Source organism: Chelonia mydas, chromosome 14 (assembly GCF_015237465.2).
Source record: "Chelonia mydas isolate rCheMyd1 chromosome 14, rCheMyd1.pri.v2, whole genome shotgun sequence".
Classification (NCBI taxonomy): Eukaryota; Metazoa; Chordata; order Testudines; family Cheloniidae; genus Chelonia; species Chelonia mydas.
Window position 1 is genome coordinate 27,692,411 of NC_051254.2, and position 25,099 is coordinate 27,717,509.

A 25,099-nucleotide genomic window follows, 5' to 3' on the forward strand; every position below is an offset into this window, starting at 1 on the left:
AGACCTAGAAAGAAGATTTGAGTTTTGAACTTTGTAAAATTCCATCTACAGAAGGGAAATTAACAATCCTTCACCTCTCCCCACTTTCAGCTGCCTCTGTGTCTTCCTATCTTTTTTTCTCCGTGGACCAATACTGAGCTCATGATCACTCTGTGGACTGGATTTGCTGGGGGCGAACATGAATCAGGGATCCTGAGTTTGGTTTGCCTGGCCGCAGGGAGAGGAGTGTTAGCTCAGGGAGAAGGGGAGTGTTAAGTACAGAAAGCTGGATATGCTGAAGTCTATAACTTGCAACAGTCTATTCTCCTGCACGGGTTCTTTGCCTGTGGTCCCCTGCAAATGTTTCATTTGCTGCCATAGGTCTAGATTCTGGCTTGAATTATACTGTTGCTACTTTGACCTGAGCTGTTAGCCAGTATTTGGGGCCTTGCTACGTTGTTTCAATTGGGAGGAGAAATTACAAATCAGGTTTTCCTTTGGTGCAATCTTTTTTATTTACAAAGAATGTCCACAAAGTCCTGTTTCCTGAACACAATAGAAACAAACAGCAGCAGACAGTTTCCTTACTCAGAAATCCAAGTCTGCATTTCCAGGGTACCCTGTGCCTGAAGCAAGCTCTGTCTCTCAGTTTCCTCCTAAGATGACCACACTCACTAGTGCTCTCTTGGGTTTCTGCTTCTCACACACACAGAGCTGCCAGCCCACCTCTATGTTTTCAGTTAGTTCCAGGCAAAGCCCTCTTAAGTCTGGTCTACTCTGAAAACTTAGACCAACCCAGTTATATCACTCACTGCTGCAACACGTTCCATGCCCTGAGTGCCATGGCTAGATCGACCTCTCCCCAGTTAGGTGAGTTAACTAAAGTGGTGGAAAAACTCCTCCTAATGATTCCAGAAGCATCTGCACTAGAGCATAAAGGCTGTAGTATAGATATACCCTTATTCTTCCTGAGGACTGGTCTACACCTAAAATGTAGGTTGACCTAGCTAAATTGCTCAGGGCTGTGAAAAATTTCACATCCTGTGTGACATATTTAGGTCACTCTAGCCCTCCAAGAAGACACAGCTAGGTCAATGGCAGAATTCTGCTGCCAGCCTAGCTACCACCTCTTGGAGAGGTGGATTAACTACTTCAATGGAGAAACCACTTCTATTGGCGTAGGAAGCGTCTATGCTACAACGGCACAGTGCTGCTGTAGCTGTTGTAGTGTAGACATGCCCTTAGACTGTGATCCACAAAACACAGTGTGCTAGTTGGGAAGCCACCTAAACTAGCCAATGGGAGATGCCAATGAGAGGGGTATGTGCTAAGCCCCCCTGCTCCCTCGGAGTGAGGCAGCTACTTTGCTGCTCACAAAATAGATGGAGGAAGAGGTGGGGGTGGTGCTTGTGCTGTCTCCTCACTTATTTTATTATAATGGACCTCCAGGACTTCAAGAGCTAAGGTTGAGACCAGCCTTCTGTTTAAAACTTGACTTTTTAAAGTGTGCTAAACTCTGCATGGTTCCGGAGATTTTCTTGACACTTGAAGTGGCTGGTGGAGGAGTAGGGTAGGTTAGTGGTCTGAATTGGACATCATTTGATGAAGGGTTCCCTAGATACAGCCCCCCGAAAAAAACAGCTTTTTCTGAAAGTGGATGACTTTTACCAGCATTTTCATGCTCACTGATAGGAAGAAGGCCAGGACTGAGCATTGTGCACCAGCATCTCACTCGCCTGATGGTTACCTCCAGAGAGTGCATGCGACCCACTTCCCCTGTCTGGGAGCAGACACCACAGCACTATTGTGATCGCAGTTTGCTTCTCCTGACAAGACCAGCTCTCAGAGTTCTATGGCTGCTGCTCCAAAGGAACTACACTGAGCATGTGCAGAGAAAGCCCTAGAGCAGTGGTTCTCAAATTTTTTGTATTGGCGATCCCTTTCATGCAGCAAGCCTCTGAGTGCGACCCCCTTATACATTAAAAAGGGGGTTTAATTTAATTTAACAGGGGCTCAGGCTGTCAGCCCCATGCCTAGCGGGGCTGACAGCTCATGACCCCCAGGTAATAACCTCGTGACCCCCTGAGGGGACATGACCCCCCAGCTTGAGAACCTCTGCCCTAGAAGGTTGAATGCTAGCTGCATTTCAAGGGTATGGGTGCCTCTGAGGGACTGTGATGGCCATTGTATCTCAGCATCAGCTAGATGCTGTGAGATGAAATCCAACCCACGGCAGAAATCAGAAATTAAAAAGCAGAGGGATCCTGCTAGGATCTGCCTCTGGGAGAGATTTGTTTATTTGATTTTATTTTCTGGGAGGAAATATAATCTGAGCACAGCAGAAGATTCAGAACATGCTCAAAGTATTTTTCAAAAGAAAGGAAATTACACAATGAAATGATTGCTTGGAGGGGAAGTGGAATTAGGGAGCAGGGGAGTAAAGTGGAAGGGTTTGGGGCTGCAGAAAGGGGAAACGGATTATGGAAAGGAAGATAAACGAGGATGAAGGGACAAGGAGAGGAGAGCGGTTGGGAGCTTAGGTCAGAGGGAGGAGGTGGGAATTAAGGTAGCGAGAGGGATAGGAAGGGTGACCTGGGAGAGGGACTCAGACACCTTTGGGGTAGGGTTCTCCCAGATCCAATCATGCACAAAGAAGGAGAGACTATGAGTCTGATGAGCCACACCCAACTTCCTCTACCACCCAGTGCCATGTAACCACTCACATTGTCTTCACCCCTGATTCCACCCATCCCTACCACTGACTTCCCACACCCCTGCAGCCTCTGATTTGGTGAAACACCTCCAACACATCCAGGAGGAACTGAGATCACCATTGGATGCCATCAAAGAGAATTATGGGCACTTTGCCAACTGTCATCATCAAGTTGACCTTCCTATTACTGTTGGGGGAAAGGTATGGCTCTCCACACAACACTTGGACACTTCCCATCCCTTCTGCAAACGCAGCTACTGGTACCTTGACTCCTTTCTGGTCATTCAACAAATGAACCCTGTGACTTTCTGTCTCCAGCTGCCCCCACATGATGTTACTGGACCTTATGTTTCATATCTCCCTTCAGAAGAAACACACTCACAACTCCATCACAAGATGAATGCACCTACTCCTCCTCTGATCATGATACAAGGAGAGGATGAGTACTTCCTAAACAAATCCTCAATTCCAAGCTTCTATACCTCATTTACTGAGAGGAGTGCATCCTGGAAGAACACTCATGGGAACTGACTAGTAACACCTGTGCTCCTGAGCTACTCCATGATGCTATCCATCCCATCTTGACAAGCCTGATCTGAAAATTCCTGGGAGTTTCTCTCAAGTGGAGTTCATGTAATGCAAACCCTCAGCCAGAGCCTGAGATGACTCTTCCTTCAAACATGTTGCAGAAGCCAGTCCATGAGTAAGAACCACATCAAATGACCCGCAGAGACTGCTATATAGTCCCACAGGAAGAGCAGTAAACCAGCTGAGGCTGCTGGCTGATCAGGCGGCTCTGGGGGGTTTTCTAACCCCACATGAAGACACTCTAGAAACTCAAGAAGAGTCTATTAGAGAAGGAAAATAGATACAAAATAGGGGAGAAAAGAAAGAGCAGAAGAAGATGATGATGACATCAGCAGAAAAGCAAAGCTGATGAGGGAAGTAAACCAAAAGGTTTGTCAAGGTTTCTTCCCCACCCTGAACTCTAGGGTACAGATGTGGGGACCTGCATGAAAACCCCCTAAGCTTACTTTTACCAGCTTAGGTTAAAACTTCCCCAAGGTACAAACTATTTTACCTTTTGCCCTTGGACTTTCGCTGCCACCACCAAGCGTCTAACAAATATATAACAGAGAAAGAGCCCTCTTGGAAACGTCTTTCCCCCCCAAAAATCCTCCCAAACCCTACACCCCCTTTCGTGGGGAAGGTTTGATAAAAATCCTCACCAATTTGCATAGATGACCACAGACCCAAACCCTTGGATCTTAAGAACAATGAAAAAGTATTCAGTTTCTTAAAAGAAGAATTTTAATAGAAGAAAAAGTAAAAAGAATCACCTCTGTAAAATCAGGATGGTAAATACCTTACAGGGTAATTAGATTCAAAACATAGAGAATCCCTCTAAGCAAAACCTTAAGTTACAAAAAGACACAAATACAGGAATATCCATTCCATTCAGCACAGCTTATTTTCTCAGCCATTTAAAGGAATCATAATCTAACGCATATCTAGCTAGATTACTTACTAAGTTCTAAGACTCCATTCCTATTCTGTCCCCAGGAAAAGCATCACACAGACAGAGAGAGCCTTTGTTTCTCCCCCCCTCCAGCTTTGAAAGTATCTTGTCTCCTCCTTGGTCATTTTGGTCAGGTGCCAGCGAGGTTATCCTAGCTTCTTAACCCTTTACAGGTGAAAGGGTTTTTCCTCTGGCCAGGAGGGATTTTAAAGGTGTTTACCCTTCCCTTTATATTTATGACACCTAGGCATTTAAAAATCACATCAGGCCCCCCAAACTCATGAGATTTAATAGTAATAAATGGTAGATTGTTTTATTTGCCTTTTGTTTTCTGAGACCTTTAGGCTGCACTGAGGCAACATTTTCAAGTTTTTCTCTGCAACCAAGAGAGCTAGAAATTCCTTCGTTTAGAACAGGGATCGGCAACCTTTGGCATGTGGCCCATCAGGGAAATCCGCTGGCGGGCTGGGACAGTTTGTTTACCTGCAGCCAATGGGGGCTGGGGGAAGCAGCTTGGGCTGAGGGATGTGCTGGCCGCCGCTTCCTGCAGCCCCCATTAGCCTGGAACGGCGAACCGCGGTCAGTGGGAGCTGCGATCGTCTGAACCTGCGGATGCTGTAGGTAAACAAACCGTCCCAGCCCGCCAGCGGATTTCCCTGGTGGGCTGCGTGCCAAAGGTTGCCAATCCCTGGTTTAGAAAATGAAAGCCAAGAGTCTCATCTCATCACATGCTTCAACAAACATAACAAATATTGCAAGATTCATGATAAAATCATGAAAACTGGTGACGCTGCAACCCATTTACACTGAGCCAGAGCAGCCTTAGTGTAAATGAGAATCAGACCTTTAAAACACTGATTCCAGTTGGAAGGATTAGATTTTATTTGTAAATGTTGGTACGTGTTGATTTTGCTGTACGCACACAAACCAATGAAAAATACTTCAAATGATAATAAATGAAAATTACAGATACGCAAAGTAAGAACAGAGCTGCATGAGAACTTATTAGACTTTGATTTAAGGATATTTGCTTTGTATATTTTGACTTGTAAGGTTGACAATCTGTGTTTTAATGGTTATAAAACTTGCAATTTTTGAATCTCTATTTCCACTGTCATTAAATAATTATAGTCTGACTTCCTATTATCTGATCCCCCGCATAATATCCTACAAATGTGAAAATTTTAATTGATAAAAATTGGAAAGAAATGCTTAAAACCTATATTTTTGTGCAACTCTGAAAATTTAACTTAATAAATATTGAAAAAATTGGTAAAAATAAACATCAATATTATTAATCAAAATTATATATATATATATGAATTCTGCCCAGTCGCTCCTTAGACACACAGACCCTCCTCCTGCAAGCTCATTATGACAGGTGGAGGCTCATGCCTAAGTGAAGCCCCAGTGACCCTCCACACCAGCACAAGGAGCTGATTGCAGGAGCAGAGCCTTATTGGTACATTTGTCACAAAAACCTCCAGGGCTGTAATGTTATCAGGGGGCTCGTCCCAGGTTAGCAAACAGCCTGAATCAGTTCCAGAAAAGGAAACACCCTGTTGCTTCTGCAGGTGGGGCATATTTCTGAGCTCAGGAAAGTGAAACTAACCCTGTTACGCTGTCCAGAGGGTACCATGGCCACAAAGAACCCTGTGGAAAGTCTCCAGGTTGAAGCTACTTGTCCTATTTGTCTGGAGTATTTCACAAAACCTGTCACTCTGGAGTATGGGCACAATTTCTGCAGAGCCTGCACCACCCAGTGCTGGGAGGGATCCGATACAGACATCTCCTGCCCTCAGTACAGAGAAACTGTGCAACAGAGAAACCTCAGGCCAAACAGGCAGCTGGCAAATGTCATAGAAATAGCCAAAAGGCTGAGTTTCCAGGCAGCCACGGGAGCAGGAGGGAAGAGGGTGTGTGGGGAACACTGGAGGCTCTGAAACTGTTCTGTGAAGAGGATCAAACTTCCATCTGTGTGGTTTGCCATCTGTCCCGGGCTCACAGAGCTCACACGGTGGTTCCCATAGAGGAGGCTGCCCAGGAGTACAAGGTAGGAAATTGCTGCAAAGTTTAATGGGTAATAATATGGATTTTAATTACAGGTTAATTTCACTGAAAGTTACCTCTCACAGGTATAAATGTACCATTCCGCTCTGTAAAACCTTCATTGTATGGGAGATGTATAACAAAATAAATGATCTGGCAGAGTGACAACACAGGCAAAAAAATGAAGTCTTTAAAGATAGCTGATATGGGAAACTTTTATCTGAGATGTTGAATCCTTTTCAAAACCAGTTTCAACTGCTAAAATAAGGGAACTTTTTACAGAATGGAAGATGCTAAATGATCAGTGACATTTATTTAAATCACTTGAACTGCAGAACAATGTATGTGAGAATGTTGCCTTCAGACTGGAGAAGGGGAAGTTACAAGCTGTTGTTTTTATTACTGATTTGTTTAATAGACTTTATTATTATTACATTAATTTGCATCACAGTAGCCCTTACAGACACCTAATGAGATCTGGGCCCTGCACAAAACAGAAGGAGGGACAATCCCAGCTTTGAGCAGTTTACAGTCTAACAGACAAGACAAACACAGGCCGGAAAGGGAAACTGAGGCACAGCGAGTTGCCCAGGGTCACCTGGCAGCTCAGTGGCAGAGATGGGACTAGAACACAAGTCTACCTTGATCCAACCCAGTGCCCTAATCACTAGGCTACGCTGCCATCTCAGCATTGGCCCCCAGTGAAGAGGTGAGAGGGAAAGATGCCTTGATAAAGATCCCAGGCCCAGGAGGGAGATGAAGTTTCTCATTGGTATTCTGAACTCCTGTTTTGCTCTGTGAGGGGTGAAACTCAGATGCCCGCCTTCAGTAGAGATCATTGTATTAAACACTGTGTGAATTCCTGCAGGTGAGATAGTGTTAAAAACATCCCAGATACCAACACAGGGACAGGACAGCTCCTAAATCCTGGACACTGGGTTTTATCAGTCAGAGATCTCTGTGTAACTCAGTGTGTGCATTGCTGAAATGTGACTGACTATTTTTCTTTGCATAGTTACAGAGTCATTGATCTTAGAGATAGAAAAGCCCCATTAGCTTAATGAAACCATGGCCCTGTGGCCAGGGCAGGGCCACTTTTCCCAATATTTGCAAAATTCCTTCCCTAGGATCCCAACTGTGTGTCAGGTGGGACTGAGATTTTTTTTTCTGTCTCTTTTCTCTAGGACATCAGAAGCACCCTGAGCAGGTATGTGGCTCTCTCTCAGTCCCCCACACACTTTGCATTGCTGGGAAAAAGCTTGGAGATTATGTGAGAGTCACATCTCCCCAAGGTTCTAAGACTGACCTCAATCATATTCTGGAAATGTCACATCCCTGGGGGACTGGCTGCCTCAGGATTGTGGGGATGAAATATGGGCCTTTCACTGCTGTGGCACTGGTTACCATTCAGTCCAGATCAGCAATGATCAAGAGTCTTTCCCACCTGAGGACTGTTCGGAGCCCTGTGTGGAATGAGCTGGGGAGGGGGGAATTGGTATATCAGTCTAGTTCCTAGTGGACAGATTTCTATAACACTTAACATGGGAATCTCCTGTCCTTCAGAGCATGGAGGCTAGAAAGTGAATTTGCCATAAGAGACTCAATTCCCCTTTTATCCCCAGAGCTGATCTCTCCAGGACAGAGTTGAAGAATATCGATGGGACCTTCAGAGTGAAGGTTTAACTGACATGGCCTGTACTGCACCTGCTCTGAGGCTGGGAGAAGCAGAGGAATTCTAATTCCAGGCCCATTAGAGCAGCGACTTTCACTAACAACAAATTGTACTGTGTCACTAAATGAAATATAAGAATGTGAAGTTTTCTCTCCAGGTGTGGGAAGGGGAAGTTCCATCAGCCAGTGGAGATTTCTTCTGAACTAGGAAAGAGACTCAGCAATTTCCCCCAGAAAACTATTGCTCTAATGGAAACGCTGAGGAAGTTCAAAGGTGTTGAGAAGGGATCTAGGATGGGAAATTGGGATGAGCCTCTGAGACTGTGGGCGGGAATGGGGCTCTGGCCAATTGGTTCATAATTAGATGACATCTCTACTGAATGAAAGGTGGAAAGCAGAAAAATTGAGCAGGTGTAACAGGGGCCCAGGTGTCAGGACGTCTCACATTAATTCATGACTTACCAAAAGTCACAACATTGAGGCCCAAATTTAGCAAAACGGCCTAATTTTGGGTCCCTGATTTTCTCTCCCAGCTATAGAACTTGCAAAGCCCCTGGGGGTCACAGAAACAGGGGTGTTACTATGGCTGGATCTCAGGACTTCCCTAGCCTGTGCCAAGGTCTGCACAGGCCTCTGCAGCCCCTGACTAGGGGCATCACAAACTGCCCCCCTCTATCCCTGTGACTGTTCAGGGATAATCTGGCCCATTGAGCCGACCCTTTCCAGCTTGAATTTCCACACTTACAAAATGATTTTAGTATTATTTGTATTTCAGTGTGAGGAGGACAAGGGCCTCTTCATGCTGAGATCTGTAAAGACGCTGAGTAAATAGACCCAAGGGGATTACAATTAAAAGTCCTGACCCTGCAAATTCTTAACATCCCATTAATGTCAAAGGGGCCAAAGTGTGTAAAGTTACATTCACACTAAAGTCTTTGCAGGATCTGGGTATATGGTCTGACAAAATGCAATAGGTGAATGGGACAAACCAGCTGGCTCTGCAGAGTGGGAGCAGATGATGAGGGGAAAGTAAATATTTCTTACAGATTGTATCTCCTAGAGGTTGTGAGACCTAATGGCTGTTGATTCCATTGCTGGGAGATGCCTGAATGAAAGAGGAAAAGGTTTCAGATTAGTTTATGTTTATTTTAAAGACTTGAGTGTGTCTCTGTCCCTCTCTGTCAGTTTCTCTGTCAATTAAAACCAAGTTAGGTCAGTTAAGAGTGGGGATGCTGTTACAAATATGAAAGCAGGAAATCTCATTTCTATCCTTTCCCTCTCCAGACACTCTGCCGTCTGCACTGGAAACAAAACGAGGGGAATCCCTAGGAGCACACAGATAGGGTGAGATTGCAGGGGAGGTGATCTTTATATTAGGAGAAAACTCCCATGAAAACATTTTCACAAAATTGTAGATAAAGTTAAAAACAAAATGGACACCAGGAAATCCTGAGGCAATCCCAAGCTGAAGTCACACAAACAATTCCGACACCAGCCTTGGTGCTGTGTTCATGCCAACACTGATGCACAGAAACATTCTCACTGAACAGCAACCGAATACCATGAACTCTGATCCTGGGATTTTCATAGACATTCACAGGACTTTTAATATTAAATTGAGAGGAAGGGGTAGAGCTCTTTCACCGAGGGCTGACACATCCCTCTCCTTTACCCTGGCAGAGGGGTCTCCCCCATTGCTCTTCTCCAACATCCTACCTTCCAGATGGGCAGGGCTGGGCTCTCCCTTTGGAGCCTCTCTTGCATTGACTGGGGATGTGCTCTCTTTCTGATGCTGGCCCTACTCCCTTTTCTCTGGGCTGGGGATGGGGCTACCCAACCCAATGCTACCTCCTTCTCTCTGCTCTTATTTGGCTCTTCCCCAGTGCTGCATCTTCCTCTATTTCCCCTGGCCTGGGAGTGGAGGATGAATTTAGGGGAGGGAGCTTCCTTTTGGGGTTCAAATCTGATACCTGCCTCCTCTGGACCCTCCTAATTAAAAGCTTCTGATACCTTCCTTGCTGTGACTCTTCCACTGTTAATGGAGTAGCCCCAGCAGGGGGGTCAAAGAGCTGAAGCCTGTGCAAACAAATGAGAAACGTATGACGTGACTCCCATTACATGAATGAGAAACTGCAGTAACATCTCTCCTCAGTCTCAGGTGCCCAGGATGGAGGCAGCTCCCTGGGATCCAGGACTGTCCCAGCCAGAACAGGGTGCTGGGGAGTGTGAGAAATGGTCCCAGCCTCCCGCAGGGCTGAGCTCTGCCTCTAACATTATGATTCTGTCTCTAGCAAATGTGACTCTGGACAGCTCCAGACACAGCTCATCCCCAACTTGTCCTGTCTGAGGACTGGAAAACAGTGAGACGGGGAGACAAACTGTGGCGAGTGCCCAACAACCCTAAGAGATTTGATACTGAGCTCTGTGTGCTGGGCTGTGAGAGATTCATCTCAGGGAGACATTGCTGGGAGGTAGAGGTGAGGGATAGGCTACTCTGGGCTGTGGGGGTGGCCAGAGAGTCTGTGAGGAGGAAGGGATGGATCAGCCATAACCCTGAGAGGGGGATCTGGGCTGTGCAGTGGTTGGAGGGTCAGTTCCAGGCTCTCCCTTCCCTGTGACCCCCCTGCCCCTGAGTTGGGTCCCCAGCAGGATCCGGGTTTGTCTGGACTGTGAACAGGGGCAGGTGACATTTTTCAATGCTAGTAATGAGGCCTCAATCTTCACTTTCCCGATAGCCTCTGTCACTGGGGAGAGAATTCACCCCTGGCTCTGGGTGATGGGGCCAGGATCTTGGCTCAGCCTGTGTCCCTGAGACACATGGGGTGGGGGGAATATCCCACTCCAAACCCTGAAATCATCGTCTCTAGCCTCAGGTGTCCTAATCTCCATGACTTTGGAGGACTCCTGTCTTTCTACAACTTTCGACCCTGCAGGCTCTATGACCCTGCAGGCTCTGTGGAGTCAGTGGACGGTCAAACCATAGAGATTAGGGATTGATGGAGGCAAAGCAGCCAATCTCTTTGCCCCAAGGATTTTGCTGCCTGTTTTTATCTCTGTTGTCTACGGTCCTGGTGACTCTCACTATCCAGGCTCAGAGAGTGTCACTGATAAATGCAAGTGATAAGAATGAAAAAATTGGCTTCTGTGGCTACTGCCATCCCAGTATCTGTGACCCTGGAGGACTCCCATCTACCCAGCCCCTGGCTCCTCATCTCAAACAGGGAACAGCGTCCTTGCTCGCCACACCCAAAACACAGTCCTCAGCCAGCACCCCAAAAGCTCTCTCTTTAGGCTTTTTCCAGCTTGGAATGAAAGGTGACTATTAAACTGAACCGTTTAAAGGATGTTAACCAAATCTATAACACTGCCATGCAGGACACCACCTGGGGTTAGTTCTGTTACTGCTGTTGAAAGGATCCAGGTGAATTATGGGTAAAAAAAAACCTTGGGCCCATCCATCATCTTCAGCCAATGGGTGTTATGCAGATGGTATGGTGCCCCTTTCTCCCATCACAGGCTAAACTGTATTCCCAGTGTTGTCAACTCTCATGATTTGGTCATGAGTCTCATGATAATGATTGTTTTCCTTAAAGGCCCAGCTTCTGGAGTCAAGTGGATATGTGATGATTTCAGCCTTCATTCTTAAAGAAAAAGTCAGTTTCTAGTACTGGTGGCTGTGGAGAAAGCTTCAAAATATGACCCCAGTGCACCCTAAGGACTCGAAAAGCAGAAGGCAAATAAAAAGAACCCCAAAGCTATTCTTTTTACATAAACTCATAATTTTAAAGCCAATCTCATGATTTTTGGTGAGCCTGACTCATGATTTTTGAACATTTGGGGCTGGCAATACTGTATTTCAGAACCAGGACTTTCTTCTTCTTCCTCCTCCTCCTTGTGCGGCAAATCCTCCCCCTCTCATCCCCCAAAGAAAAATCCACAAAAGCTTTTCCTCATTCCCCATCAGCAAATCCAGCTACCTCAGTGAGATAGGGAAGTCCTATCCCCCTTTTGGCAGCCATGCCCAAGGCCCACATAGGGTGACTGGGGCCGTGCAGAGAATATAACCCCGGTCTCCAGTCGGCCCCTAGCCACAGGACAAACCTTCCTCTGACGTTACAGCTCTTGTGCAGTTCTAGCTCTTGTGCCTCAGTTTATGTAGCTCTGTTGGGGGAGAGGTTGTATTAAATGCACTGTAAACTTTATGGGACAGCCCCCAGCAGCACTATGGGACTCTGGCATTTCCACCTGCAGAGGCTCTGCCCAGAACTACTTTACCAGAGATTATTATTTTGTTAAATGCTATAGAACAATTTATGGGGGGGAACCATACTGTAACCCTTCTGCCAGGTGGAGACAGCAGCAACCAGGGCTGGGGTCAATATCGAGGGGTTCCTTTCCATTGACAAAACACAGAACCAGCTTGAGCCCCCACCCAGTAACCTAGGAAAATTACACAGCACCCCTAGGTGCCTCTGAGAGGCAATACTTCCCCACTCCCAAGCACAGACTCTGAGTGTAGAAAAGAAACTTTTAATAAAAGGAGGGAAGTAATTCAGCATTAATTTGGGAACACCCCACAAACAGGGTTCATAAACATAAACCATGAGAAAAAGACCCACCCCCAAGTAAGTTGGGCAATGTCCTTTTCCCTCAGGTTCTTAAGTCCAGCAACCCAAAAGTCCCTTTAACATGCCCGTCTCTTCACCCAATTCACAGTTACTGTACTTGGTCAGTACAGACCCACAGTTCAGAGGTGCATCTGTAGAGTTCGCCTCCCATGCTGGGTGGAGGTAAGGAGGCACCTTACTCACTCTGCTGCTTGGGCACTCACTGTGCCTCTCTGCCCCCCGCCACCCTGTTGGCTGCCCATTCTGCTCACTGCCTCACCAACCACTCATTTTCCAGCTGACTGTGAGTCACCTTCTCTTACCACCTGCCTCTCTGCTGTAATCTCTGCACATCAGTCATTCAGTGATTTTCAGCTCTTTGCAGTCTGGGCAGAAGCACTGCTCCATCTTAAGTGATTTCAGCTCTTAGTAACTGAGCATTTAAAAAAAAACAAAAGAGACTCCTAATAAAGCTTATTTAGCTCTTTCTTTGAACAGTGGAGAGGAACAGCTTAAACCAATCTAGGGAGGATTCACAACCTCCTGGCTAGGAGACCTGTCTCCACCCCTCTTACTTTCACAGGGCTCTGGCATTTGAGCCCCTGGCTTAATGAGGACCTTTCAGCTGAGGATCCCCTTATTTGGGACAGGTTAAGCACAGTCCTGCTCCCCTTTAGTCACAATAATGCCAACATTGGTATTAGCATTTCACTACCCCTGCATTCAGTACTAAGGTGATTTGTAACCCAACACCAGCCAAAGTTGATCACTGTAAGCAGCACATCACACTATCTTTTGAATTACATTGAACCGTTGCCAACAAGTCTCACTAAGCAAAAGAAATTCAATTTAATAAACATTTGTATGTCAGGTAAAAGGTGATTACAGTGTACACTCTGTTGTTTTCTTAATACATAATATTCTATTAGCTTTCACTACTCCTGGTCACCGCCCTCTTTTGTTTGGTTTGATGGTTTGTTTTTGTTTTAATTTTACTTTGCCTTTGTGCTGTTATGTTTCTTGTCCCCAGTAAAAATGAGTTTATACAATTTTGGTATTATCTGATTAATTCAGATGTATCCCCCAACTCCCCCAGATAGCCCCTCCCCCCACAGTGTACTCTTTTGGGGAACCTGAAATATGGTAACCCTACCACTGGAATATTCTCCCCCCACCGCCATATCAGGGACACAGTGTGAGCTGGGATACTGCCTCCACCCACAGCCAGGGGCGGATTCTCTCCCCAGAGAAAGAGGCCGGTGGGAAAGTGAAGATCAAGGCCTCATTACCAGCATTGAAAAATGTCACCTGCCCCCATTCACAGTCCAGAATAATCCGGATCTTCCTGGGGACCTGGGTCAGGGGAAGGGTGGTTGCAGGGTAGGTGAGAGCCTGGTACTGATCTCCCCACTGCTGCACAGCCCAGATCCCCTGCTCAGGGCTAATCCTGATCCACCCCTTCCTGCTCACAGATTCTCTGGCCACCCCAACAGCCCAAAATCCCCCATCCCCCACCTCCACCTCCCAGTAATGTCTCCCCGAGGTGAATCCCTCACAGCCCAGCACCCAGCGCTCAGTGTCAAATCTCTCAGGGTTGTCGGACACTCGCCACACGTCTCTCCGTCTCACGCATTTCCCATCCTCAGATAGGACAAGTTGGGGATGAGCCGTGTCTGGATCCAGAGTCACATTCACTAGGGAGAGAGAGAGAATCAGAGCATTAGGGGCAGAGCTCAGCTTGGTGGAGGGTTTGATTGTGTCAGTGACGGACTCTGCCCCAGCTGGAGAGTGACTCAGAGAATCTCCTTCCTCCAGGAGTTACCCAGCTCTGAATGGGGAGCAGCTCTGAGATCTCAGCACAGTGCTGGGGAAAATCACTCCCTGGCACAGACAGGTCAGTGACAGAGTGAAAGGAGCAGCTGGGCCCAGCCTGAGACTCAAGATCTTTCCTCTCCTGCCCCCACCTCTCCCCAGCGAGGGTACTAGAGACTCTGGGAGCCCCGCAGATTGTACAACTCAGTGAACATTGACAGAGCTCCCCTCCCACTTCCCACTTAAATCGTGTCCCAGCTGCCCCTGTGCTAGACTTTGGTATGGGGCCTCCTCCCTGCATCCTGCCTGCTCTGAAATGTCACAGCTTGGACAGCAACAGGCCAAATGGTACCAGGATTGAACCTTCCCATTATTTCACTGCTCAGCATCAGTCACAGCACAAAAGTACATTAGCGTGGGGGATGGAGGGGTAAGGACAACTGAAGAGGGGTTATGGTGAAATGAGGCAGAAGCTACAAGTGTGGGGGGAGGTGTAGACTAGGTGGCTGGTGAACAGAGAAAGAGGGTCATGCTAGTGATAGGAATGCTAAAGTGAAGTCCTTTTTAACGGAGACAGAAGAATGCTGGGATCATGGTGGTTGGAGAGAGGAGAAAAGAGACAAGATCCCAGCTCTAATCACAGGAGCTCCCCGGATCTGTATAATGGAGCTAGGGGAGCCCCTGTCTGTGATCAAGACTCTGTTTCTCTGCTTGAGACTGGAGCAAGGATCGCCCACAGGCATAGTCCCTGCTCACCCAGTCATTATGAGGTCACTTCAGAGCAACTGGCTTTCTGGGGAGAAGATGACGGAAGTAATGGAGAGTAATGCATTGGAGATAGACCATCAGCACAGAGTGATAAAACAAACTCCCCCTGGACTGGTGGCTGTGGAGGGTGCATGTCCCACGGGCTCTGTACAAGGAGCGAAAGCTACTATCACAAATCTCTGTAGGGTTCAGTGCACATGCAGGCAGTGGAGGAGCAGGAAAGCTAGATGCAATATGTTATGAATAATTATGGTGTGGTAGGACATAGGCACAAGCCTTGCTTCACCTCATGATGTGCTGTGAAATGCAGGATGCTGGGGAGTGAACTATCATGTACATTCCCACATTCGAAGAAAAAGGGGCACATTATCTCATGGGAACTGATATTTAGACATTGATAAAATATTATCTTTAATTACCTTCTTCTATAGGTACCACAGACCTTCTCCACCCTAAAACCAACAGATAATTAGAGATGAGAGTGGATCTGTAGAAATATTGCATGATTCCGTATTGTACAAACTAATACATTGAGAGAGAAATAATGTAAAGCATCAGAACCTCCACTGGACTGTGTGAGTGTTTCTCTGCAAGGGTGTATCTTCACTGCAGAGTTAGTCCAGGATCTTACCTGGGTGTTGCCCCAACTTGTTTACTGCACAAGCACAAAAACTCTAACTTAAGTTTGGTGGTGCTTTAAACCCAGGCTAGCTAGCAAGACTTTGGGCATAGGCTATAGAAATTCAATTTATAGACACCAATACCAGTTTATAGACACCAATACAGTGTTTAAACCCCACATTGAATGTGGTCTGTTATAATTCTACTCCACTTCCAGAGTACCTGAACAGAGATGCTATCTGGGAGATCATCCTCCCAGCATGCTGCGAGCTGGTCAGGTACTGAAACAAGGATCCTGGTGGACCTCTGGTGTGAGGTCAGTAACACCCACGATTTGGGGAGCGGTGGAGTCAAAATCTGCTGTTCGAGGAGGATATCTCCAAGAAGCTGGCAGAGGAGGGAATTCACCAGAGGGAATTACAATGCAGGGAGAAAATCAAATCCCTCAAGACCATATAAAAAAAAGGATCATATAATATTAAGGTTGGAAGGGACCTCAGGAGGTCATCTAGTCCAACCCCCTGCTCAAAGCAGGACCAATCCCCAATTTTTGCCCCAGATCCCTAAATGGCCCCCTCAAGGATTGAATTCACAACCCTGGGTTTAGCATGCCAATGCTCAAACCACTGAGCTATTCCTCCCCCCCAAAGAGGGATCATATTCCCTAGTCTTGATAACTCCCTGGGGAAACGCACCCTTTCTATGAGGAGCTGGACCAGGCGCTTGGCACTGCCCCCAAGCAGGGAGCCCCCTTTCTTGCTTGATGGGCTTTTGGCTATGGATGGTGATGGTGCTTGACCAGACAAAGAGGAGCCAGAGGAGCCAGAGCAAATGCTACATGCTTTGTGGCACAGCCAGGATAACCTGAAGCCTGAGTCACAGGACCTCTTCAGGGAGCAGATGGGAGAATGGACAAGGAAGGACAAAGAAGAGGAACTGGTATTGCAGCGGCTGGGTAAGATGCAAGCTGCCATATTTATATTTGTTATGGGGGATATTACAACTGATGATGACCAATTTCATTACTGCCAAAGGGCTGTTATGTGCTAGTGGTCTGCTTTGTTAACAAAGTTTCAACTGAGGGCAGAAGAAACCTCCCTGCTCTTGCCCCTTCCTCCCTGGCCACATGGATTCCAAGTGTGTGTGTGTGTGTGTGTGTGTGTGCACGTGTGGGGAAAATAAATGCAAACTAGTGCTGTATTGTGGCACATTCTGCTGCATGCATGCAAAGCAGTACAAGCAAGCAATGCCAGTAAACGTAGTAAATGTATATACATTAAATGTATATAATGCTACATTTAATCCTGACTCAGTGCAAGGAGGTAGAGTAGATTACCTCTTGAAGTGTCTTTCAGCACTACACTTCTTGATCTAACACTGACACTAGCATTACAAAAAAATTTCTGGAGGCAGCTTAAATATTTAGTCCTATGCAAAGCCCTTGGCAGTATTAAGTCCAGAGAACCTGCAATGTCTCTCACTATTACAGGTCTGGAGTCCAGCTGCCACAGGTATAAGGCAAATGGGGTTGCACAGCTCATCTGTGGTGGTTCTATTCTGCTGCATCCAAGTTCATCAGCCTGTTTGATTATTCTAAGGGGTCAGATTTCTAGGTAGAGCAAACTTCCCACATGCCCCCCAACTCTTGTGGCTCACTGTTCCCACCCAGTGATTAATCTGCCCATCAGTCACGAGGCGATGAAACACCTCCTTGGCATAGATGGATGGTTTTCTACCAGAGGTCTGGAATAGGTTCTCTCTCTTCCAATCCAAAATTTCCAGCAAGTTGAAATCATCCAGTGTTAGCACAGCCTGAAATAATGTTAAGACCATCACTGCTAAAAGATCCTGGAGCTGAAGGTCGGGATAAGCTCTTCACACAGCTCCAGAAATGCAGCCTTCCTCATGCAGAAGTTCTGGACCCACTGCTGGTCATCCCAGGTCTGCATGATAATGTAGGTCCCATTGTTCTGTGCTTGTTCTCCTGCTCTTGAACTGCTGGTCAGCAAAGGAGGAATCCACAGCTATTAAAACCTGCATTAGCTATCTCCACAGCTCCAGGTCTGCATGCAGCCTGCGTGATCTCCTCAGGAAGTCATGCCACCACATTTCCAGAGTGACAAACTGCTGCTGAAATGTCCTCCATCTTGTCTCATGCCCTACATCAGCCGTCTGGTTGTGAAATGAGAGTTGCATTATTAATGCCAACAGCTGGGGGAGCTGCTGATGCCTTGGCACCGGCTTGAACAGAGCTTCAGGCAGGTGTGTAGAGGGTGCCAGGCCAGAAGTGGTTACTACAGTGAGTTGATGAGCTAAGATCACTTCTGTACAGGAACCCAGGAAGGACAGACAAGTTCTACCACAATACACTGAGAAAGCACCATGCTGCTGTATGAATTCTAAGAACCATTGGATATCCTTCTGGAGGTCCTAGTGCCTCACACAGGTGAGTACAGCACCATTGTGGTCACAGCAACATGGGAATGACTTGGGTTGGGTATTGCAGTGGGGACACTCACACTTGGGCCACAGTAACCCAATTGCTCAGACCTAGGTGCTGATCACCAGGGCTAACTCTGCAGTGAAGACATGCATCTAGTGACTACACATTTAAAATACTTTTATATTATAAAAAGTTCCATTACCTATGCATCTATTAACACATCACAATGTTTTCCCACTGACACACTGCAGTTATGTTGCAAAATATCTGGTAATAAAGGCCTAATCCTTCAACCACTGAGGTCAATAGAAGATCTCCCATTTAGATCAGGGGGAGCAAAGCTAAATGCAAAGGTCCTGATCTTACAAAGATAGATGCATGTACTTAACATTGTGAACCTAGTGGGGTCCCTCGGGGGTCTGTCCTGGGTCTGGTACTAGTCAGTATTTTCATTAATGAGTTGGATAATGGAGTGGAGAGCATAATATTAGGAGTAGATATTAGAAAAACTTTCTAACTGTAAGGGTAATAAAGGTCTGGAATAGGCTTCCAACAGAGGTTGTAGAATCTCCCTCACTGGACGTTTTTAAAAACAGGCTGGACAAACACCTGTGAGGGATGGACTAGGTTTACTTGGTCCTGACTCAGTGAATGAGGCTGAACTTGATGGCTTCTCAGAGTCCCTTCTAATTCTACATTTTTATGCTTCTATGTATATGAGTAGTTCCACTGAGTTCAATAGGTTCTACTCAGACGCAAAAAATAAAAAATGAAAGCTAGAAAAATAATAAATAATAATAATAATAATAAATTTACTTTGAAAAAAATGGCTTCTATCAGAAAAAATGGTTTGTGGTTCTTTTGTTTGTTTTGGGGCAAAAAAAATGTTAGTAGTATACACATTTTTCTTTTTCTTTTCTTTTTTGTATGAAATATTTTGAGGTTTTATTTTTAAAAATAATCAAATACATTACTTAAAACATCTTTTTCATGTCTTTCATTTTAATAAACAAACTGTTGATCAGAATTAAAAAAAATCACATTATCCCCAGTCAAATAAATATGTCCTTTTCAAGTATTTTAAATGATCAGCTTTGTGACATTTTAAAATACTTTGCAAAGTGTGACAGGGCAAGGCCAGACGGTTATAGAAAAGTAATGGGAGATAGATATATTAGCTCCAGGCTAAACAAATCCCTGGTACCAGGTTAAGTGAAATGGAAGCTGCTCCAGGTCAATTAAGGAAAGCAGCAGAATACGGACCCTGGACTTCAGAAAAGCAGACTTTGACTCCTTCAGGGAACTGATGGGCAGGATCCCCTGGGAGAATAACATGAGGGGGAAAGGAGTCCAGGAGAGCTGGCTGTATTTTAAAGAATCCTTATTGAGGTTACAGGGACAAACCATCCCGATGTGTAGAAAGAATAGTAAATATGGCAGGCGACCAGCTTGGCTTAACAGTGAAATCCTTGCTGATCTTAAACACAAAAAAGAAGCTTACAAGAAGTGGAAGATTGGACAGATGACCAGGGAGGAGTATAAAAATATTGCTCGGGCATGCAGGAGTGAAAACAGGAAGGCCAAATCACACTTGGAGTTGCAGCTAGCAAGAGAAGTTAAGAGTAACAAGAAGGGTTTCTTCAGGTATGTTAGCAACAAGAAGAAAGTCAAGGAATGTGTGGGCCCCTTACTGAATGAAGGAGGCAACCTAGTGACCGAGGATGTGGAAAAAGCTAATGTACTCAATGCTTTTTTTGCCTCTTTCTTCATGAACAAGGTCAGCTCCCAGACTGCTGCACTGGGCAGCACAGCATGGGGAGGAGGTGACCAGCCCTCTGTGGAGAAAGAAGTGCTCCAGAAATTTCTTAGGTTAGCAGAAACAAATCTACTGAGAGAGACTCATGTCTTACGGCAAAGGTGAAAAGGTTTCATTTCCACCTTCTTTTATATAATACATGTCTTTATTACATTAGGCTGTCAACATTAAGGTAAAGTCTGGGTGATTATTTCTATTCAAATCATTGTTTTATTTATATGACATTTATATCTAATGTGTCATTTCTCAGTATTGTCTGCTCTAAAGTTAAGACTGAGAACCCATTTATATTTAAATCTCTTTCTTTTAACTGTTTTTATTGCATTTTCCAAATTGTGTTTTGGCGTGAAAATGATCAGTCTTAGCCTTACCCCACATGAAAAAAAAATAAAGAAAGAAACAATGTGCACACACAAACAAACAAACAAACCAAACCCCCTCACTCTAATCCAGATATAGTTGTGCACAAAGTTGTAGTTGTGGAAGAAGAGGAAAGGAGACTTACCAAATGCTTCGAAAAGTTTCCCTTTAAAAAATACAGAAATAAATATTAGTGATTATTCAGAGCTTCCTTCTGCATTGGTACACAGTTAAAGGACTGGTTTCAGAGTAACAGCCATGTTAGTCTGTATTCGCAAAAAGAAAAGGAGTTCTTGTGGCACCTTAGAGACTAACCAATTTATTTGAGCATAAGCTTTCGTGAGCTACAGCTCACTTCATCGCATCCGATGAAGTGAGCTGTAGCTCACGAAAGCCTATGCTCAAATAAATTGGTTAGTCTCTAAGGTGCCACAAGTACTCCTTTTCTTTTTGCGAATACAGACTAACACGGCTGTTACTCTGAAACCGATGTTTTTATACACACAGACCATGAAAAAATGGGTGTTTATCACTACAAAAGGTTTTCTCTCCCCCCACCCCACTCTCCTGCTGGTAATAGCTTATCTAAAGTGATCACTCTCCTTACAATGTGTATGATAATCAAGGTGGGCCATTTGCAGCACAAATCCAGGGTTTAACAAGAACGTCTGAGGAATAGTGGGAGTGGGGGGGGGGGGGGGGGGGGGTTGAGGAATAAACAAGGGGAAATGGGTTACTTTTTATAATGAATCAACCACTCCCAGTCTCTATTCAAGTCTCTATTTCTGAAACAGACTCCAACGAGAGACTGCTGAATTGGAATTAATTTGCAAATTGGATACAATTAACTTAGGCTTGAATAGAGACTGGGAGTGGTTGAGTCATTATAAAAAGTAACCTATTTCCCCTTGTTTATTCCTCCCCCCCCCCACTGTTCCTCAGACGTTCTTGTTAAACCCTGGATTTGTGCTGGAAATGGCCCACCTTGATTATCATACACATTGTAAGGAGAGTGATCACTTTAGATAAGCTATTACCAGCGGGAGAGTGGGGTGGGGGGAGAGAAAACCTTTTGTAGTGATAAACATCCATTTTTTCATGGTCTGTGTGTATAAAAAATCCTCACTGTATTTTCCACTTTATGCATCCGATGAAGTGAGCTGTAGCTCATGAAAGCTTATGCTCAAATAAATTGGTTAGTCTCTAAGGTGCCACAAGTACTCCTTTTCTTTTTAGTTAAAGGACTGAAATTCATTGAATTGTGGAGGGCTGTGCCTGAGTTATATGTAAGTTGGGCAGACACATTTGATAATCAATATTTTTTTTGGCTCCGATGACCAAAAACAAGCTTGTTTTAAAGATTGAAAATAGCTCTGAATTTCTTTCCTGTCTGAAAAAAACAAGCATTTATTTACTGACTTTCTACTCATCCACATAGTGTCAAAGCGCACTGTACCTTAGGTACAGCTTTCTTCTTCTTTTACAAGTTACAGGTCTTTTTAATTAAGATGTGAGTATTAAAATAAAGGCTGAGAGAGTATTTCTGGTCAACACTGACACTCAGAGAGGCCACTGCAATACAAAGTTTGTTTTTTGTTCATTAAAACCCTTCATGTTACATTTTGATTTGAAAGTCCTCAGGTTTAGTCTTTCTTTAATTTCTTTTAAAAAGTTAAACTAAAAATAAAAGAACTCCACAAAAATTAAAGAAACAAAACACCCTGACTAGGATCCACAACACTTTATAAAAGTTTTCTCATCAGAGGGAAGAGAATGTGACTTACCAATTTCTGCATTGTTTCCAAAGAAAGAAAGAAAGAAAGAAAGAAAGAATTGTTAGGAGCTTCCTTTTATTTCTCTTTATCTTCAGTATGACATTAAGGCTGAAAGATTATTTGTATTCAACCTTGTCTTCAGGAGGTCAGACTAAAGGATCCAGTGGTTCCTTTGGCTCCTAAATTCTGTGACTCAAAATTATCAATTTTTTAACTTAGCTTTTGGTGTAAAATTCATCCAATTTTGTCTTTTCCTACATTAAAAAAGTTACAATTAAAAACAACCCTCTCCCTTGAAAAAAAAGAGGAATGATAATAAGCAAACAAACAAGTTTAATATTGTAATAAAATTTTAGAAGTTAAATTTAAAAGCAAACAACTCCACAACAATTAAAAAAAAATCCCACATGAGGATCCAATTTGGTACAAAAATGTCTTGTCACGGGAAGGATAAGGGCACTTACCAATCTCTATATCTCGTTTGCCTAAAAAATAAACAGATATATATTTTCTTAGAAATTTCCCTTTGTTATGTTTTGTTTCTCTTTATCATCAATATGACAGTGAAGGCTGAGAGATTATTTCTGGTGAACGTCTGCTTCAGGACATCAGACTAGAGATTCTGGTAGTTCCTTATGGTCTTAAACCTTGTGATTCCATTACTCTACTGGTTATCAGTTTTTCAAATTAGCCGTTGGTGTGAAATTCATCCAGGTTAGTCTTTCCCCACATTTTATAAACTCACATTACAAAACAAACCCCCATACATCCCAAAAATAATGATAATAATAACAAAAAAGCAAGAGAACAAGAAAATATTTCCTATTGCAACTATTTTATCTTGTTTGTCTAAAAATTAAACAGAAATAAATTTATATTTTTGAGGTGTTTCCCCTGTCTTATATTTTATTTCTCCTTATCATCAATACAACAGTGAAGGCTAAGAGACATAAAGCTCATCTTCAGAATGTCAGACTAGAGGACCCAGTGGTCCCTACTGGTGTCAAACTCTGTGACTCTATTATTCTATTGCTTATATATTTTTCAAATTACCTTTTCGTGTAAAATCTAACCAATTTAGTCTTTCCCCACATTTTATAAAGTTACATTAACCCATCCCCCAATTAATAATAATTAATAATTAATAATAAAAAGCAAGCGCACAAACAAAAACAAAATTCATATTTAAATATTTTTTTAAAATTTAAATTTAAAAGCGAACAACTCCACAAAAATTAAACAAGCGCCCACAAGAAGATCCAATTTGGTACAATTCATTTCGTGTCAGAGGAAGGAATATGACACTTACCAATTTCTATATCTCGTTTGCCTAAAAATTAAACAGAATTACACATATTGTTTGTTAGCTGTTTCCCATTACTTATGTTTTATTTCTCCTTATCATCAATATGACCGTTAAGGCTGAGAGATTATCTCTATTCAGTCCCTTTTTAGACCATCAGAATAAAGGATCCAGTGGTCCCTTCTGGTCTTAAACTCTGTGACTCTATTACTCTATTTCTTATCATTTTTTCAAATTAGCTTTTGGTGTGAAAGTTATCCAGTTCAGTCTTTCTCCACATTTTATAAAGTTACATTAAAAACATTCCCACCCCCAAAAATAAATAAAAAGGAAGCAAGCAAGCAAAAACATAGTTAATATTGCCAAAAAAAAGTTAAGTTTAGAAGCAAACAACTTCTCAACAATTAAACAAACTCCAACATGAGGAACCAATTTTGTACAAAAAAAATTCTTGTCAGAGGAAGGATAATGACACTTACTAATTTCTGTATCTTGTTTGCCTAAAAATTAAACAGAAATACACATATTGATTGTTAGGAATTTCCCTTTTCTTAAGTTTTATTTCTCTTAATCATCAATATAAAAGTTAAGGCTGAGAGATTATTTCTATCTGACCTCCTTTTCAGGAGGTCAAGCGAGAAGATCCAGTGGTACCTTCTGGTCTTAAACGCTGTGACTCTATTACCCTATCGCTGATCAATTTTTCAAATTAGTTTTTGTATGAAATTTATCCAGTTTAGTCTTTCCCCACATTTTGTAAAGTCACATTAAAAACACCTCCCTAAATAATAATAAATAATTATAATAATAATAAAGCAAATCAAAAAAACCCAAGTTTAATATTGCAACAACATTTTAAAAGTTCAATTTAAAAACAAACAACTTCACAACAATTAAACAAACTCCACAGAAGGATTCAATTTTTTACAAAAATTTTCTTGTCAGAGGAAGGATAATGACACTTACTTATTTCTTTATTTTGTTTGTCTAAAAATTAAACAAAAATAAATATTTTTGTTAGGAATTTCCCTTTTCATATATTTTATTTCTCTTTTTCATCAATACAACAGCGAAGACTGATAGAATTCAACCTCCACTTCAGGACGTCAGACTCAAGGATCCAGTGGTCCCTTCTGGTATTAAGTTCTATGAACTATGACTCTATTGCTTACCAATTTTTCAAATTAGATTTTGGTGTGAAATCTATCCAATTTAGTTTTCCCCACATTTTATAAAGTTCAACAACCCCCCCGCCCCCCCAAAAAAGAATAATAATACAAATCAAGCAAACAAACAAAAACAGGTTTAATATTGTAACAAAATTTTAAAAGTTAAATTTAAAGGTGAACAACGCCACAATAATAAAACAAACTCCCATATGAGGGTACAATTTAGTACAAAAAAATTCTTGTCAGAGGAAGGATAATGACACCTACCAATTTCTATGTCTCGTTTGCCTAAAAATTAAACAGAAATGCACATATTGTTTGTTAGCTGTTTCCCGTTTCTTATGTTTAATTCCCTTTATCATGAATATGACAGTTAAGGCTGAGAGATAATTATTTCTATTCCATCTCCTCTTAAGGAGGTCAAACTAGAGGATCTGGTCATCCTCTCTTGTCTTAAACTCTGTGACTCTATGACTGTATTGCTTATCAATTTT

The 25,099-nt window shown here is 43.5% G+C and overlaps 1 pseudogene; it reads right to left on the reverse strand.

Moving 5' to 3' along the window:
• Positions 1-13,720: 13,720 nt before the first annotated feature.
• Positions 13,721-25,099, reverse strand: part of LOC119563570 — a 28,668-nt pseudogene continuing 17,289 nt past the window's right edge.